Source organism: Tachysurus fulvidraco, chromosome 25 (assembly GCF_022655615.1).
Source record: "Tachysurus fulvidraco isolate hzauxx_2018 chromosome 25, HZAU_PFXX_2.0, whole genome shotgun sequence".
Classification (NCBI taxonomy): Eukaryota; Metazoa; Chordata; class Actinopteri; order Siluriformes; family Bagridae; genus Tachysurus; species Tachysurus fulvidraco.
Genome location: NC_062542.1, coordinates 1,241,950 through 1,249,449, shown reverse-complemented (window position 1 = coordinate 1,249,449; position 7,500 = coordinate 1,241,950). Strand labels below are relative to the sequence as shown.

At 41.2% G+C, this 7,500-nt stretch overlaps 1 long non-coding RNA gene across 1 annotated transcript in view; it reads right to left on the bottom strand.

The window, feature by feature from the left end:
- Positions 1 to 5,130: 5,130 nt before the first annotated feature.
- Positions 5,131 to 7,500, bottom strand: part of LOC125140224 — a 9,665-nt gene continuing 7,295 nt past the window's right edge. Inside the window, exon 2 of the long non-coding RNA XR_007139479.1 lies at positions 5,131 to 5,267. This is a non-coding gene — a long non-coding RNA (uncharacterized LOC125140224). The remainder of the gene's footprint in view (positions 5,268 to 7,500) is intronic.

The following is a 7,500-nucleotide window of genomic DNA, read 5'->3' as shown; positions in this document are numbered from 1 at the left end:
CTTCCTGTTTCTGCAGGATATAAATGTAGACATTATTGCACAAATCACTCCCTTATTACTTTCTTCCCAAACTTAGAGCTTTATAAAGCAGGTCATCATTTATTATGTAACACGTCATTTGAAGACACCTTCATGACATAAGCAGTGTTTGGATCCTGTATGAAGGTTCCACATTTCTGCATATATTAATAGTTAAGCATCTGTGAAGCTTTAAGGCTCTTTATCTAACTGTTATTTTACGTTATTGTATTTTTGTAATGAACATTTTTGTTAAAAACTTTTAAAAACAGATAAATCATTTATTTACATCAGAAACTCAGCAGATCTCCAGTGGAACTTTTCACACCGCCGTTAAAACTCTGTGTTCATGTTGTTTCATCTCACTGTAAACGAGATGAACTCTCTCTCTCTCTCTCTCTCTCTCTCTCTCTCTCTCTCTCTCTCTCTCTCTCTCTCTCTCTCTCTCCCTTTTCTCGGTGAGAGCGGTTGGCGTTTTGCCAATTTCTCGGCGATTTTCGCGTTTTATTTCGGCGTTTTCTCGCAACTTTTTTCCTAAAATAACATCTAGGAATAATCGGAATAATCTAGCGAGTGTGTGTGTGTGTGTGTGTGTGTGTGTGTGTGTGTGTCTTCACAAGTCAGAGAATTTTGTCAACAGTACACACTAAATGTCACAAGAGACATTGCCAGGTCTCTAAAAGCGCTGTAGATAGATATAGTGGAACTTCAGCATTTGGAGGCCACAGGAAATTGATGGCATATTGAAGCCCTCAAAAACAAAAAGACCAAAATGAACGACCTGTTAGACACTGCAGTATAGGGGCGCTGGTCCGCTCACGCTTTAAAAGCGTTACGGAGATGGATGCTCCTTCTAAGTTCTTCTTCAGTTTAGAACAAAAGAATGGACAGAAAAGGTTTATGCATGCCGTGCGGACTGAGTCAGGGGATCTCGTGTCAGAACCCGCTGAAATTCGCCAGCAGACGATTAGTTCCTATTCAAAGCTGTATAGCAGTGAGCAGTCAGGGGTGCAGGTAGTGGAGGAGAGCTTCCTCAAAGACCTGCCAAAGCTCTCGGAGTCAGTGGCCAGAGAACTGAACAGGGAGCTGACACTGGCTGAGCTTCAGGAAGCTCTCCAAGGCATGCGGAACGGGCGGGCACCAGGTGTAGACGGTCTCCCTGTAGAATTCTTCAAGGCATTCTGGGCAGTAATAGGGCAGGATGTGCTGGAGGTCCTACAGGATAGTGTGAGAGGTAGTCAGCTCCCGTCAAGCTGCAGGAGAGCCGTTCTGACCCTGCTGCCTAAAAAGGGAGACCTGACCCACTTGAAAAACTGGCACCCAGTGTCACTACTGTGTACTGACTGCAAGCTGCTGTCAAAAGCGTTAGCATCGAGACTGATGAAGGTGGTGGAGCAGATCATTCACCAGGACCAGACGTACTGTGTGCCTGGCAGATTTTTGACAATATACATTTAATTCGTGACACCTTGGACATCTCCAGGCTATTGGGTTTGAAGACTGGGCTGATTTTCCTAAACCAGGAAAAGGCTTTTGACTGGGTTGAGCATGAATACTTGTGGAAGGTGCTGGAAAGCTTTGGGTTCAACCCTGGTTTCATAGCCATGATCAAGGTGTTGTACAGTGACATTCAGAGTGTACTGAAGGTCAACGGTGGTTTATGTTCCCCTTTTAGAGTGTACAGAGGGATCAGACAGGGCTGTTCCCTCTCATGTATGTTGTACTCTCTGGCGATTGAGCCTCTTTTAAACAAGTTAAGGAGTAATCTCTCTGGTTTTAAGATTTGACATTTTAATGCCTCCATATGCTTATCAGCTTCCGCAGTAGACTCTGTAGTTCTGATAAACACACACAATGATGCAAAGTTTTTAACTGACACTTTAATGAACTTTCAGATTTTATCTTCGGCCAAGGTCAACTGGTGTAAAAGTGAAGCCATTTTAGTTGGGGAGTGAGGAGGTGGGGAACCTTCACTGCCAGGAGGCCTAGTGTGGAAAAGAGGTGGTTTTAAATACTTGGGTGTCTACCTGGGGAGCAACGAGTTTTTACATCTGTAGAGCATGTGAAAGGCAGATTGAGCAGGTGGAAAAGGTTGGTCCCAAAGATGTCCTACAGGGGGCGAACGCTGGTCATCAACAACCTCGCTGTGTCGTCCCTCTGGCACAAGCTAGCCTGCGTTGATCCTCCACCAAACCTGTTAACAAGCATCCAGGCTCTGCTGGTAGATTTCTTCTGGGACAACCTACACTGGATTCCTCAGAGTGTTCTCCATCTGCCGAAAGAGGAAGGGGGGCACGGACTGGACCAGCGTCCAGCAGGGCTGCAGCATTCCGCCTACAGTTCATCCAGAGACTCCTCACTGGACCCAGAGACCTAGTATGGAGAGCAGCAGGCAGTGGATTATTACGCACAGTTATAGGACTGGGGCTGGACAGAGCCTTGTTTTTAATTGACACAAAAATGCTAGACATTTCTGGATTACCAATGTTTTACCGTGGATTTTTAAAATCTGGAACGTTTTTAAAAAACAGTTCAAAGTCCATCAAACGTTACACTGGTTGCTGGAGGAACCTCTTGTGTATGGCGGACGACTGGACATCATCCCTGCACTATCCAGAACTCTAGTAGCCTCGGGCATTGTGACGCTCTGGGAGCTCGTGAACATCACAGGGTCAGACATGTTGAGGGCTGAGGACCTGGCAGCGCGTATGAGACTGAGGTCCCTGCGTGTTGTCAGTCAGCTCCTACACCGCTGGAGATCTTCACTGACATCAGAGGAGTGAGTTCGGCTGCTGGAGTTTCATCACACAGAGGCTGGTCCTGCAGAGGATGAACCCTTTCCACAGCTGATCATCGCTCCTGACCTCGACGGATGTGAAGGTCCCCTCCTGGAGTGCCGGGGCGAAGGGGAAAGGGACGTTGGGTCAGTGACAGGGAAGCTGCTCTACAGAGCCAGTGTTAAAGTTTTAAATAATAAAAACAGTGTGAGGGTCGACACCCCATGGAGAAGTGTACTTGGTTTTAATAATGATATTAAACCAGAGTGGAGACACTGTACAAACCACCGTTAACCAAAAAGAGCTGCTGACCTCCAGTGGAGGATTTTACATTGTATTCTCTCTGTGAACTCTTTTATTTCTGTTTTAAACCCGGATATTGCACAAAACTGTCCTTTTTGTTCACAGAGAGAAACTGTTTTTCGTGCTTTTATTCACTGCTCCAGGTTACAGTCACTGTTTGTGTTTTTACGGAGCGTTTGAAGGCTGTTTTATGTTGTTTTTACTGTTCAGTGTTTTATTTTTGCTTTTAAGTACGTTAGGAAACAAAGGTTCAGGTGCCAACTGGTCAACTTCATCTTTTCTCTTTTCTCTTTCTCTCTGTCTCGTTTTTCCGCTCTCTTTTCTCTTTTTCTCTTTCCTTTCTCTCTCTCTCGCTCCTCTCTCTCTCCTTTCTCTCTCTCTCTCTCTCTGTCTCTTTTTTCTCTCTTTCTCTTTTCTCTCTCTCTCTCCTCTCTCTCTCTCTTTTCTCTTTCTCTCTGTCTCTTTTTTCCTCTCTCTTTTTTCTCTGTCTCTCTCTCTTTACCCTCCACCAGAACAATGAGGTACACGTTCAAACCGGACGACTGCATGGTCATCACCATCCCTCTCACTAGTGTCAGGAACGCAGCAGAGGGACAGCTCATGCCTCACAAATTCAGCTGCAGGTTCAAGGACAACTATAAAGTGTATCAGCGCGGCTGGCCCAAAGCACTCGGGGTAGGACGACTCACAACTCAACACAACCTGCATGTTTATATCTTTTATAAATACACAGCTGTGTTTAAGGTTTTCATAAAAATGGTTTTCTATAAATATGTACAATGATGTCCTTACAGGAGTTTCATATAATGTAATATCAGGGATAATAACACCAGATATAACTGTTATATGCAGGAATTATTGTTGTAGTTGTGTTTTTTCTTCTCTTGTGTTTAAGGCAGCTCAGATCACCACTACAGTCTTTATCCTGTGTTTGGGAGGAATCATAAACAACTTCTATCCTCATATAGGTTATCTTTATATTTTCATGATGCCAAGCATCCTGGTGAGTCAGAGGTGTCCAAGTGTACAGTAAAAACCTCCATCACTTCTCTACATATATACATATATTCTACTACAAAACTTATACAGAGTATTTAAGAATAACTTTGAGTGAACAGTTGGAATGAAGAAACAGGCATTTATTAGAATTATTTTCTAATAGCATTATTTATAAAATATAATTAAACTCTCTGAATCACTTTATTAGCTAATTGTTAATCTATTCTATTGTCTCACATCCTACAAACAGATTTCTTTGTCTTTTCCAGTTCTTTGTTTCTGGCAGTCTTGCGATCGCCGCTGCAGAAACTCCCTTAATGCCCTTGGTACGTATAAAACTGTCTTCTCTTTAATGACCTGAACTCTTGTTGTTTCTTCATGTGAAAATCTTCAGTGAGTTTACATGGAAATTAATAACGTTGTTTTTTGCCTTTGAAAACAGATGAAGGTGTCATTTGTCTTCAACATCATTAGCCTCTGCTTGGGAATGATCATGACCATTATTCTATTTGTGGGAAATATTCTTACCCACTTTTATGGTCTTCCTGGGGTAAATATTAATTATAATCCTCAGTGATGATTTCAGTAGATTACAGTATATAATTTCAGTATTTGCTTAGAGAGATTTCCTGACCATGCATTACTGTAGCATTACTGTACTGTAATCAACACAATGCACATGATTTACAACAACTTTTTCTACCCTTTATACAGGACAGAATAGAAACGGGATTAATCTGGATATTGTTTGTGTTGTTCTTCTTCGAGTTTCTCCTCTCTGTGATCCTGATCCACTGGGAGAGTAAAGCATTGTGTCGAACTCATTTCAACAGCCTGGTAATGAACAAAAACCCATTCAGCTTCATTTAATACACACTCAGATTTTATTTAACTTACTACAGAAAAAAACAGGAAGAGAAACACAGGAAGTTTTAAAGAACAAGAGCTTTACAACAGAGTTTCTGTTTTAGGATAATGAGAACTTACTAATCCAAAGAACCTTTAAAGAATGATATTTTTCTAAGAACATAACAAGTAAAAGATGTAGATGTTAAACTCCTGACAAGTTTGTTATTAAGAAGAAAGTAATTTGGAGTTTGTTCCTTAGCTTAGCTTTTTACAAAGTGTTCAAAAAACATTCTGTCTTGGGTTTTATATTTAAAGGGACGCCTTAAGGTTTGAATGTTCTACTTATAGTTAAATGTTCTTATTTTCCTAAAAATGTCAGGTTTTTTTAACAGAAAATAATTGCATGCTTAAAGGAAAACGTTGCGCAAAATCGGATAAAATCTGACAAACCTCAGATTAAAGCATGACTTTCTGGTGTACTGAAAAAGTGCTTGGTGTAAAAGAATAAAGAAAAGCTTAGAATATCGTTCACCAGTGCTGTAGTGTGATGAAGTGAGCAGGACATGTGGACGTCTTATACACAGTCATCGATTATTGATGAAAATCCTTTTGTTCTGCTTCTCTCTTCAGCCCATGATCACACTGAAGCAGGACATGTGAGCTGTGATGGACTTCATAAGGCAAATGTTTTGTGACTGTTAACCTCAGATGAGTTTAGTTATCAAACTATTCCACTTACTTTTACTTGTTTCTTTGAGGATCTGCTGGTTAATAAGCCGTTGTGTTTGTAGGTTTAAAGTAAAAAGTTGTATATCTGAATTTAAGTGTAAAGTAAAAAATGCTTATAAACTTTATGTAATTTTAGATTTTATCTTTTTTTTATCATGCTCATGTTTGTATTGCTTGGCGAATAAAACTGCACGTTGACTTCATGAGAGAGGTAGGTGTGTGTGTGCGTGTGTGTGTGCGTGTGTGTGTGCGTGTGCGTGTGCGTGTGCGTGTGCGTGTGTGTGTGTAAGGGGGGAAATAATCAGAGCCGATCGGCCCTATACGCTCACTACGCAAGTTACGTAGGGCCCCGCAAATTACACAAGGCCCCGCCTCCCTCTGCCTCATTTTACAGCGCGACAATATGAATAATATGACAATATGAAGCGGAGCATGGGCTTCAGCACCCCTAAAATTTATATTAATATTTTAGTCCAGCGGGTCGCAGCCGCTGTGGAGTAACACAGGACCTGAGTGACTCGTCCATAGTCATAAACGGAGAGAAGTAGCGCCGGTTACAATGTTCTTCCGCAAGACGCATGCAGTTCTGTTTATTAACCGCTAGAGCGTGAAACAAAAGCAGCAGCGCGACAAATAAACTGCGTACCTGTGTAGTGCGTACGTGTGTCTCTGTTGGTAAAGTTTATCGTTAATTTGATACGCATTTTAACAATCGGGAGTCATGTAAACATGACGTCACGTGCGTCTTTTCTGATCAGTCGTCATGGAAACATGAAGCCCTGGCGTTTGGACCAGAGTGAAAACAAACGCCACATCACTGTATACCAGCAGTATGTGTGAAAACACTCACTGTGGCTTTTTAAATGAATTGTTATTCATTCCTAGATTTAGATCTGTTATTTTTCACTTGTGGCTGACTATCAAACTAGACAATAAAAGAAAGTTTAATGTTTTTCTTTTGCTTTATTTATTCATTCCTCACACACAGAGGATTTAACCAGGTTCCTTAACCCCTAGCATCACTCTCTCTCTCTCTCTCTCTCTCTCTCTCTCTCTCTCTCTCTCTCTATCTCTCTCTCTCTCTCTCTCTATCTCTCTCTCTCTCTGTGTGTGTGTGTGTGTGTGTGTGTGTGTGTGTGTGTGTGTGGCCTGCCAGTGAGCAATGGACATACAACAGTTCTTTAACAGAAAAAAGACAGATTCAGGTGAGAGACTAGAGACAGTCCGTAATGATCTTGTGAAAGGAATTTGTCATTTAATAAAAAGTTAAAAGCCCTAAAAGCGGAGCTGTCCATCTGGCCATGAAAAGAGAAAAAAGAAACAAAATGAGAGTGAACATGCGTTCATGTGCGCGTGCCATCGTTCACGAAATAGAACATAAATATTAACATTATCTTAATATGATTATCTTAAATAAGCAGAAAATAATCAATTGTTATTAAAATTGTTATATTTTATTATTTTCTGCTTATTTAAGATAATGTTAATATTCGCTTTAAATACAATTGCTAATATTCAACTCAAAATTCTATTTCAAATATTCCATACAAAGGTTATAAAGGTTTGTTTATACCCCATTCAATTCTGTATTGTTTTACTCTTTGAGCGAGAGATGGAGCAAACTTTTTTTAAAAGGATGGAGGTTTGTAGTGGGAGCAGTGGGGTGTCGAGTGTGAATGTGTGGCAAATGGTTTACATGGCTCACGGGTCAGGTAGGAGGGCCCCTTAGTAGAATTTTGCTTAGGGCCCCAGGGAGGTCAGGATCGGCTCTGCTTTCAGCTAATAAACAACTCCTCGAAATTTTGTCCTTTAGAATTTCTTTTTT